Source organism: Carcharodon carcharias, chromosome 19 (assembly GCF_017639515.1).
Source record: "Carcharodon carcharias isolate sCarCar2 chromosome 19, sCarCar2.pri, whole genome shotgun sequence".
NCBI lineage: Eukaryota > Metazoa > Chordata > Chondrichthyes > Lamniformes > Lamnidae > Carcharodon > Carcharodon carcharias.
In genome coordinates, this window is record NC_054485.1 from 921,590 (window position 1) to 933,669 (window position 12,080).

Genomic DNA, 12,080 nt, shown 5'->3' on the forward strand with positions numbered 1-12,080 from the left:
AGTTGAATGATGGATGTTACGGAGTGGTTGTAGACGAGCTCCAGTGGATGTGTGAGGATGGTGTGAGACAGACGAGTGTGACGTACCATGACTGCATATCTCCTGGTAGGAGTGGCTACAAGCAGCAGTCTGAATGTTTGTGTGAAGTTATATTAACTAGCATAATTCCCGAACACACATTTTTCCAATGATTTTAAGAAATGCAGAATTTTGACTTAATGTTTACGTACGAACATAGGAATTAGGAGCAGGAGTAGGCCACTCAACCCCTCGAGCTTGCTCCGCCATTCAATAAGATCATGGCTGATCTGATTGTAACCTCAACCCCACATTGCCGCCTACCCCCGATAACCTTTCACCCCCTTCCTTATCTACTTCTGCTTTAAATATATTCAAAGACTCTGCTGGTGACGACACTGCTACACTTTTTGTCCCCTCCTGTTCTTTGTACCTTGCGCTATTATGCTGGTTGTATTAAAGTCCTGGAGAATCATGTGATGTGAGGGGGGGTGTTGGGTGGAGAGAATCCATGTGAACCCAGAGATGCATTGTTTTTAAGAAATTCCTTAAATGTGGGAATGGACCTTTTATGATGTCAATTTATAACTTTTTGTTAAAACTAGTTGCTTGTCAACAGGAACCAACATGAAGGGCGACTTGTCTGAGGGGATTGTCAAAAACCACCTGAAGAACTTCAATGGTCAATTGCACAAGCTTCATATTTCAATAACTAGACAACATGCCTCTGCCGGTTAAAGCAATCAGTGTCTAAATTGTATAAACCAGGACGTTTATCTCAGGTTTGTCTCCAGTCTGAGTTAGCTGATCTCAGTCAGACTGCTGGTGGTAGAGAGGCAACTGGGCCTTTTCTGGTGTTGGAGGTGAGGTGGGGAGCTGGGGTTGGGGTGGGGGGGGGGTTGCAGTAGTGAAATGGTCAAAGTTTATGCTCCTAATCTCTATCTATTCTGTTAGTGTGTATGTTGGATGACAAGATGATTAGGCTGCGCTAAAACATTTTCACTGTCCAGACTCTTGAGTGAAGAGGTACCATGTATCAGAGATGATGAGCACCTGAGAATTAAAGTATGCTCCAGGAGCTGGCCAGTATTTATCCCTCAATCAACATCGCAAAAGAAACATTTATCTGGCCATTATCACCTTGCGCTCAGCAAACTGCAAATTTTGCATTTTTTGCATTAAAGCATTGACTACACTTCAAAAGTACTTCATTGGCAGTTTGGTGCTTTGAGACGTCTGGTCATTGGAAAAAGCATGAATGCAAGTATAAAAGCAAAATACTGCAAATACTAGAGACCTGAAATAAAAACAAAACTGCTGGGGAAGCTGGGTCGGTACAGCAGCATCTCTGGAGAGAAACAGAGTTGATGTTTCAGGTTGAGTGACTTTCATCGCTGGTTGACCTGAGTACTCCCAGCATTTTTGTTTATATGAATGCAAGTTTTTCTTTATAAGCCAAAGAAGAAGGTTAAGAGAAAAATAACTTGCAGAAAGGACAGGGAGAAATTGAACTGTTTAAAACAAATATTCACAGAAGTTGAGGCATCGTAGGGACATGGCTGTGTGTGCACACTACTCATTTACAGAGAGTGACGTTGGACCTTGAAACCATCTCTGTCCTTTCTGTCAGTGTAAAACAAAATGTGTGGAAACTGACCTAGGAAAACGTGTTATACTAGCCTGGTTATATTTATAATAGTTGAAAAAACTACTAAGTTTTGCTCTGAAGAAGGGTTATACGGACTCGAAACGTTAACTGTTTCTCTCTCTGCAGATGCTGTCAGATCTGCTGAGTTTTTCCAGCATTTTCTATTCTTCTTACTAAGTTTTGCTTATTTTTTGCCTTTTCTGTGATAATTGATGATGGTGAGCTGAACCTAAAGTATTGGATGGACATCCCTGGAGCACAAGTTACATGCAGTTCTTTAGTATGTTCTGATTTACGTGGAGAGGATTTGATTTGTTTGAATGCTGTCAAACCCTTTTTAAAAATTCTTTCACAGGAGGCATCATTGGTAAGACCAGCATTTATTGCCCATCCCTAATTGTCCTTGAGAACAGTTGAGCGTATTGCTGTGGGTCTAGAGTCACTTGTAGACTGGGTAAGGACAGCGCATTTCCTTCCCTAAAGGACATCCATGAACCAGATGGGTTTTATAGACAATCAATGGTAGTTTCATGGTCACCATTACTGTGACTAGCTTTATATTCCAGAATTATTAATGAGTTGAATTGAAACTCCACCAGCTGCCATGGTGGGATTTGGACCCCTATCCCCACAGCATTAGTCCGGACCTCTGGATTACTAACTAGCCCAGCAACATTCCCATCATCTCCCCCTAAAGAACAGTTGCAAGATAATTAATATCATGTTCTCCATAGGAACATGAGGAATTGTAGTTTGTTTCAAGTGAGATTCAGTCTTGGAAATGTTGATATTTTTCTGAAAAAGTGCACCAGCTCAATTTTTCTCCAATTGGTGTGTTTTGTGACCACCTCCTGCTGTTTAAACACAATTTTCTGCACACAGCAGCAAGGGAACTTACAAATGGTATCAGTCAGTAAGTTTTATAGTGGGGGGCAGGTCTTATCTGCTAATATTGGGAATATGTTGTTGACACAATATTGGTGATATTGATTTCAGTGAATGTATTATAGAAATGTTGATGAATGCAACCATAAGTGAATTTGAAAAATATCAGTGGGCAATGGATAATCTGAAGTGCTTTGTTTCTGTTACATTTTTTGCATTTTTAATGGTAGACATTTCCTGTAAGTGGTGTTTGCTTTTCCTGCCTAGTATCTAATTGGATGTAAGTAATCGCATAGATGAACAGAGAACCTTGTCAAATTCCACCACATCAATAATCCATATAAGACTTTTGGAGGCAGAAAAATATATTCTTGGAGATTGTGGCCAGACTAAAAACTAACAAACACTTTATTGAACTTGGGGTGGAATCATCCCCAATTTGCACAGGACCTCTTCCCTGTGCAATGTGTAACTTTCAGACCAGTGATCGTCCGGCTTCACACTCGCTGGACACATTAGTGATGTTGCACCTCGATGGTGCTGGTCATTGCTGCCAGAAAGTCGTCACAAGGTTTCTGTCCTTCTCTCTGTGCTCTCAGCACCTTCTGAGGTGGGACTGGCCCCCATCTCTTCAGCATCTGTGACCAGTAATACTTTGCAAATGAGCTGCCCTCAGCCAGACAGGAGTCAGATATTCTTCAAGGCTTTGTGAAAATCTATGGAGTGTTCTCGCTGCATGTCATCATCATCCCCCTGGAATCTAGTGATTATTAAGGCTTCCACTGTGTCTCCATGACATGAGCCTGAGCACATGTGTGCTGCCATCAGCCACACAGGAGTCCAATGTTCACAGATGAGGATATCAGTACTGTTCTCACTGCATCTCGTCATCATTCTCCATGAACCTTGCGTCCACGAGGGCCTCCCGAGAGCGTCTGGCTAGTGCGATGGCCTCATTGTTGACTCTACTCCTTCGAGGACCTCATCACCATGATCCACTTCATCCTCCTCAATGGAGGATACGTGCAGCCCCTCCATCTCCTCCTCAGCCAGGTCCTCCCCCTGTTGCAGCGTGAGGTTGTGTAGTGTGCAGCAAGTGACGAAGATGCGCGACACCCTCCGAGGACTGTATTGCAGTCTCCACCAGGCCTGTCAAGGCACCGGAACCTCAGTTTCAAAATGCCTATCGTTTACTCCACTCAAGCCTGGGTTGCTGCATGAGCCTCATTATTGCGTCACTCTGCTGCAGTCTGAGGCCGCCCCACAGCCATCATCAGCCACAGCCTCGGTGGGCAGCCCTTGTCCCTGAGGAGCCAACCTCTGGACCCTGGAAGATATCAGGGATCTGAGACCTGCTAAGGATGTGGGAGTCGTGGATGCTCCCTGGGAATTGTGCGCAGGTCTGTAGGATGCGTTTGTGGTGGTCGCACACCAGCTGCACTTGCAGCGAGTAGAAGCCCTTGCGGTTGATGTAGTTGACCACTTGTTGCCACGGAGATCTAAGCGCCACGAATGCCATTGATGGCACCCTGCACCTGTGGGAAACCTGAGATCTGCGCAAATCCCAACGCTCTTGCATCCTGGCGTTCCTAATCCCGGGCGAAATGTACAAAGTTCTGTGCTTTCAAGGGTATGGCCTCCGTGACCTCCTGGATACACTTGTGCATGGAGGTTTGTGAGATTCTGCACAGGTCACCTGTGGAGCCCTGGAAGGAGCCACTGGCATAAAAATTGAGCACCGCAGTCACTTTCACAGCCACTGGCAGGGAATGCCCTCCATGTCCCTGTGATGCCAAATCCCACAGCAGGTGGCAAACGTGACCGACCAGTTCCCTAGACTTTCACAGTCTTCGACAACATTGGTTCTCAGTCACGTGCAGGAATGACAGGCACCATCTATAGACATTGGGTCTAGTGAGGTGCTGACCAGAGACAGCTCTCTGTGGATCTTCAGCTTCATGTGCATCAGGTCCTGTCACCCCTTCGTCTTGACTGAAGTGTCCCTCCCTTTGTTGAGCCAGGTGCCTCCACTGCTCTCTTCTTCTTCTCTGCTCCCTGTAATCCATGAGGCAGACCCACTAAATCACCAGGATCCATGACCCTGATGTTCTCCTGCAGGATCAAAGAGAGGGACGCAAGGGTTACTATGGGTGTACTAAGGACCCTTCATGCATTCAGGAGAGTGGTGGGCACCACTTGGATGGCCAGAGTTTAGTGCCCTGCATGGCTGCCCGAAGCCCCACTCCACCTGACCGATTGGCAGCAGCTTTGCCCATTGGACTGCAGGCTGCGATCTCAGCTCATACACAGATATGCTTCTAACCCACACTGCAAGGCTGTGCTGTTAGCTTGAACCATGAGGGATACTGGTCCAAACCTGAATAAAGACATTCCAAGAGGATATGTGCACCTCCACCAGTGACTGCACCATGACTACATTTTGCAAGGGGATTGTACAACTTGCCCAATTGGCCAATTGCTCTGCATTAATTTGCAGTCTGTGCCCGAGGGGGCTGAAAAGTTCTGGAACTGCTGCAGAGCAGTCTCAGCTGCAGTAGAATGCTCACTTTGACTAGCTTTTCTCAGCATGTGGCCATTTACCTCTCTCTCTCTCTCTCTCTCTCTCTCTCTCACACACACACACACACACACACACACACACACACACACACACACACACACACACACACACCGCACCCCCCCCCCCCCACCAACCAGCATATGTTTGGGCATTTCTTTCAGTCTGTGCCATTGACAGGTGGAGCGGACAATTGCTAAGTGCTTTTTGGCTGCCTTGCCATATTATTCTCGATGTTAAAATAACAACTTCTCCTGTGCTCATGCACAAATTAACCTTGAACCTTGAAGCAAGTTGTTCAAAGTATTGTTATATTCCATCATGGAGCCATTTTATTAGTTCATTATTCCTGTCTCTTCAGACTGTGCAAAGATGGCCAAATGCAACTTCATTACCAGTCTCCGAACACTCCATCAAAGTGATTACAAGGAACTGGGACAGTGAGCCCTCCCCTCCCTCCAACTGCTCTAATATGCATCTTCACCATTGATCAAGATGTCAATCAAATCTATTGCCTTGAGAAAGATCCCAAGCAGCATGTTTCTTCTATGGAACCTTTTATCGAATGGCTTGATCTCTTCCTGGGAAGTCCATTCGTTGATGCTAAGTACTTTGTAATTGGTCAAATTTAAAAAAAAAACTTTCATCCTGATAGTGTAATCTGTCCAACAACATCCTAATAACTAAGAATTCTGGACTCAGCAGACATTACCATATTAAACACTAAGATAAAAGCAAAAAACTGCAGATGCTGGAAATCCAAAACAAAAATACCCGGAAAAACTCAGCAGGTCTGGCAGCATCTGCGGAGAGGAACACAGTTAACGTTTCGAGTCCGTATGACTCTTCAACAGAACTAAGTAAAAATAGAAGAGAGCAAGCTTGCTCGAAATATTAACTGTGTTCCTCTCCGCAGATGCTGCCAGACCTGCTGAGTTTTTCCAGGTATTTTTGTTTTTGATTAGCATATTAAAGTCCTCTTTATTTGTTCCTCTGTTCCTTAATGTTAATGCTGAGAGACCTATTCTCAGGGTCACTGGGCAGTATTGAGGATCAGTAATTTTCTGCCTGTTTACCTCCCTTGCTGCTTCCCACCTCAGTTGATCTGCTGTATCACTTTGACTGGACAGGATTTAACCAATTCAATAAAGACCAGAGGTTGGGTTTAGACCCCTCTTACTTTGTACACTGGCTTTAGGATAATTGCTGAACTAACCATGTCTCATGTTAAAGTTTCAAGTTGAATACAACTTCTTGAGTCATATGAACACACTCGACCTCTCCCTCCAGCAGCACCACCGTACCCTTTTTCAAAGCTGCGCGTGCCCCCAGTTTCATTTTATTCTTCGTCTCATCCGACGCCTCAACAAGAAACTTTTTCTCTTTCAAGTGCTGAGGAACGCAAGCTCCAACAACTCATCGACACCAACACCCATCTAGGACCCTCCACCCCTGCCTGTCCCTCCGTCCCCACCCCATCTTCCAGTCCCAACCCCAGCCGTGTATTCACTATACCCCCTGACCTTCCCCTCTCTGATGCTGAACATTCAGTGCACAGCAAAGGACTTAGGTTCATACCCTTACGCCCTCACCTCAATGAATTTCGGGCTCGGCACGATGCTGAACTCTTCTTCCGTCGTCTTCGTCTCCGGGCTCACTTCTTTGGACAGGAGTCCTCTCCCTGTTCAACTGATCCTTTCACCCACCTCCAATATTCTCCCTCCACCTGGACCCCTCCCTCTGGATCCTTACCTTCTCTTGATCTTTTCATTGAGGACTGTCGGCGCGACATTAGTCGTCTCAATTTCTCTGCTCCTCTCACTCATTCTAATCTCTCTCTCTGAACTTTCTGCACTCCATTCTCTCAGGTCCAACCCTGACATTGTCATCAAACCCGCTGACAAGGATGGTGCTGTTGTTGTCTGGCGCACTGACCTCTAACTCGCGGAGGCTGAGCGTCAACTCGCAGACACTTCCTCCTACCTCTCCCTGGACCATGACCCCACCACTGAACATCAAGCCATTGTTTCCAGGACTGTCACTGACCTCATCTCTGGGGATCTTCCTCCCACAGCTTCCAACCTGATAGTCGCCCAACCTCGGACAGCCCGCTTCTACCTCCTACCCAAAATCCACAAACAGAACTGTCCTGGTAGACCGATCGTGTCAGCTTGCTCCTGCCCCACAGAACTCATTTCTTGTTATCTTGACTCCCTTCCCTCTCCCCTTGTCCAGTCCCTTCCCACCTACATCCGTGATTCCTCTGACACCTTACGTCACATCAACAATTTCCAGTTCCCTGGCCCCAACCGCTTCCTCTTCACCATGGACGTCCAATCCCTCTACACCTCCATCCCCCATCAGGATGGTCTGAGGGCCCTTAGCTTCTTCCTCGAACAGAGGCCCAAACAATCCCCATCCACCACTACTCTCCTCCGTCTGGCTGAACTTGTTCTCACACTGAACAATTTCTCCTTCAACTCCTCTCACTTCCTCCAAATAATAAGTGTGGCTATGGGTACCCACATGGGCCCCAGCTATGCCTGTCTTTTTATGGGGTATGTGGAACATTCCTTGTTCCAGTCCTACTCCAGCCCCCTTCCACAACTCTTTCTCCGGTACATTGATGATTACTTCGGTGCTGCTTCATGCTCTTGTCGGGACTTGGAAAAATTTATTAATTTTGCTTCCAATCTCCACCCCTCCATCATTTTCACGTGGTCCATCTCTGACACTTCCCTTCCCTTCCTTGACCTCTCTGTCTCAATCTCTGGTGATAGACTGTCCACCAATATCCATTACAAGCCTACCGACTCCCACAGCTACCTCGACTACAGCTCCTCACACCCCGCTTCCTGTAAGGACTCCATCCCATTCTCTCAGTTCCTTCGCCTCCTTCACATCTGTTCCGATGATGCTACCTTCAAAAACAGTTCCTCTGACATGTCCTCCTTCTTCCTTAACCAAGGTTTTCCACCCACGGTCGATGACAGGGCCCTCAACCGTGTCCGGCCCATCTCCCGCGCATGCACCCTCACGCCTTGTCCTCCCTCCCAGAAACATGATAGGGTCCCCCTTGTCCTCACTTATCACCCACCAGCCTCCACATTCAAAGGATCATCCTCCGCCATTTCCGCCAACTCCAGCATGATGCCACCACCAAACACATCTTCCCTTCACCCCCCCCTGTTGGCATTCCGTAGGGATCGTTCCCTCCGGGACACCCTGGTCCACTCCTCCATCACCCCCTACTCCTCAACCCCCACGTATGGCACCACCCCATGCCCACGCAAAAGATGTAACACTTGCCCCTTCACTTCCTCTCTCCTCACCGTCCAAGGGCCCAAACACTCCTTTCAAGTGAAGCAGCATTTCACTTGCATTTCCCCCAACTTAGTCTACTGCATTCATTGCTCCCAATGTGGTCTCCTCTACATTGGAGAGACCAAACGTAAACTGGGCGACCGCTTTGCAGAACACCTGCGGTCTGTCCACAAGAATGACCCAAACCTCCCTGTCGCTTGCCATTTTAACACTCCACCCTGCTCTCTTGCCCACATGTCTGTCCTTGGCTTGCTGCATTGTTCCAGTGAAGCCCAACGCAAACTGGAGGAACAACACCTCATCTTCCAACTAGGCACTTTACAGCCTTCCGGACTGAATATTGAGTTCAACAACTTTAGGTCTTGAACTTCCCCCCTCCATCCCCACCCCCTTCCTTTTGTTTTTTTCCAATAAATTATATAGATTTTTCTTTTCCCACCTATTTCCATTATTTTTAAATCTTTTATGCTCCCCCCACCCCCACTAGAGCTATACTTTGAGTGCTCTACCATCCATTCTTAATTAGTACATTTGTTTAGATAATATCACCAACTTCAACACCTGTGTTCTTTTGTTCTGTTGTCTGTGACATCTTTTGATGATCTGCTTCTATCACTGCTTGTTTGTCCCTACAACCACACCAACCCCCTCCACTTCTCTCCCCCCACCCCACACACCTTAAACCAGCTTATAATTCACCCCTTCCTTGGATTCACCTAGTTCTGTTGAAGGGTCATGAGGACTCGAAACGTGAACTCTTTTCTTCTCCGCCGATGCTGCCAGACTTGCTGAGTTTTTCCAGGTAATTCTGTTTTTGTTTTGGATTTCCAGCATCCACAGTTTTTTTGTTTTTATTTCTTGAGTCATATTCAACTTGAAATGTTATCTCTATTTTTCTCTCTCCACAGGTGCTGCCTCACCTGAGTCTTTCTAGCACTTTTTGTTTTTATTTCAGATTTCCAGCATCTGCAGTATTTGATGTTTAATTTGCATATTTGTTAACCTGGGCTGCTTCCTCTTTTGCACGTTTTGCAAAAGGCATCGTCCCACACCACCAGCTCCTTAACCCAGAAATGGACTGAAATTTGTTGTCTGTGTTGCAAGATCAGATTCCCATAGTCGGTGCTCTGTCACCAATAGAAAGCTGTTCTTCTAAATCAAGTCAGGGTTTCTTTTTGCTATAGGTGTATCCTCCACCTAACAGGCTGGCAGACGATAGACAAAGATCAGCAAATTCCAGAGCTTGTGTGATTTGAAGACGGAGGACAGGAGGGGAGTGAAGTTGCGCTTATAGCTTAACATCCCAATCCTATACAATTAAACATAGCAGCAGAAGAAAGAGATTTCTGGCCTAATCATGAGGCACTCAATACGTTTGTTCTATGACATCTGACAGTAATTATCAAAGGCAGAGGGAAAAAGGATATTCACTTCAAATATGACTTTGAAAGTTGTGAGCAAACCATTTGTAATTTAGAGATCCAATCAAATATGTTTTAATTTAAAATTAATGGAAACCTCATTCCCAGTACTTGGAATCTAGCTGTCTCTGCACTTCGCACAGAACAATATTATTTTAATCAACAAGACTGTTACAGAATTTTTTCTTAGAAGGGAGTGTCTGGATAGAACATATATTGAGCATGTTTAATACACAAGAGACAAACCAAATCTGGTAATTCTCTTAGGATTGACCTCAAAAGCAATGAAGCTTCCCAACAAACTTGCCAGTTTCAATTTATAACCTTGATGGATTCTCTGTACTTGGCCTGATTTATAAATGCTATCTTGAACAACAAATCATGAAATGATTTCATTTTTAAACCGTGCTTCAGATGGATCTGTTAAAAGTCCTTTGATTCTAGCTGAGTCATGTTGAAACAATGATAGGATAGTATGACAAGGTTCCTTTTCTGGCAATCTTCAACCTGCTGCAGAATCTCCACTCAAAGTCAATGATCTTATTCTCCACAGTATATGCACTTCTGATGTTATAGCCAATGCAAAGTAAATTTTACAACAGGCCAGAAAATGTCTTTACAGTTAATATAAGTCTGTCTTTAGTCTATTCTTCATTTTGGAAAGTTGATTAGAAAAGTATTTTGTCAAACATGATTGAAAAACAGGCCATGTAGGACAGCTGGAGACAAAATGCTCCACTGTATTTGAGAAGCAATGTTAACTCTCTTTCTCACTCCATGGATGCTGCAAGACCTGCTGAGTATTTCCAGCAGTTTCTGTTTTTATTTAACTAACATCCACACTCTCTCCATCTACATTACCAAAAATATAGCTCTTAACTTTTTGTTTTTGGAATGTGTCCTTTTTAAAACATGATATTGAAACAAAGTGAAGTTTAATAGTGAAAGCTGCCATTGTGGTTAACCCTGGTAGTGAGCAAAATCAATTGCCTGAATTGGGAGGTGAGCTTCCCACCACCATCTCCACATGCATCACCCACCTATTTCCCCCGCCTCCCTATAGATGCACGCGCGTGCACACGCACCCCACATGCACTGCAACCCGCGCCCCACGTGTGCACGCCCCATATACCAACCCCATTGCCATCACTAAAACCATCTATTTCCACCTTTGCAGCATTAGCCAATTCTGTCTGTACCTCACCTGCTGCTAAAACCATCATCTGTGCCTTGTTACCTCTGGACTCAACTACCCAAAACATTCCTCGCTGGTCCCCGACTTTCTACCTTCTGTAAACTTGAGGCCATCCAAAACCCTGTTGCTCATGTCCTTGCTCGCAGCTAGCCCTGTTCACCCTTTAATCCTGTGCTCATTAAGCAATGTGTTAATGAGAACAATGTCTTTAAAACTCTCATTCTTGTTTTCATACCCCTCCCATGGCCTCACTCCTCCCTATCTCTGCAATCTCTCCCAGCCCCACAACCCTAGGATATCTGCACTTCTCTAATTCGGGCTTCCTGAGCATCCCAGATTTTAATTGCACCACCACTGGTGTCCATGCCTTCATCTGCCTGGACCCTAAGCTCTGATATTCCTTCCATTGACCCCTCTGCCTCCTTCCAAAGATGCGGCATAAAACCTACATTATTGACCAAGCTTTTGGGTCATCTTCCCCAATATCTCCTTACGTGGCTTGATGCCAAATTTTGTTAACATTCCTGTGAAGCAACTTGGGATGTTACTGTGGTAAAGGAAGAGCAGGATTGGTATCGTGAAAAGTCTAGAAGCCTCCAGAAACCTCCAATATTTGGAATGCTTATTGATGAAGAGAAATTAGGCTTTGCTTGGAGCTGAGTATAATGAGCCAGAATGGCTTGTGCAAGTTTTCTCTATTCTGTGGGAAGCAATGCAGAAGCTCCCGGGTTTTGAATATAGTGTGGAAAATATCTCTCAATTGGATAACTGCGTTGAGTTATGCAAGGTAGATGTGGGGAATAAAAACATTATTCACAAATTTTGTGTGCATGTGGTGCTCTATTTAACCTACACCTTTTTTTAAATTGTCACCTTTTTAAGTGCTGGTAATGGAAGGTCTAGTTCACTGAGTACTGCCTGTGTTGTAACATAGCCCTGATGGTCAAACATGACAGACAACTTGGCTTTTATGTGTCATATAGTGGAATTTTAAAATTGCAGTCATTCATT

The 12,080-nt window shown here is 45.2% G+C and overlaps 1 protein-coding gene across 1 annotated transcript in view; it reads left to right on the top strand.

The window, feature by feature from the left end:
• Positions 1–12,080, top strand: part of LOC121291689 (uncharacterized protein KIAA1522-like) — a 236,115-nt gene that overhangs the window by 133,727 nt on the left and 90,308 nt on the right. The window lies entirely within an intron of this gene.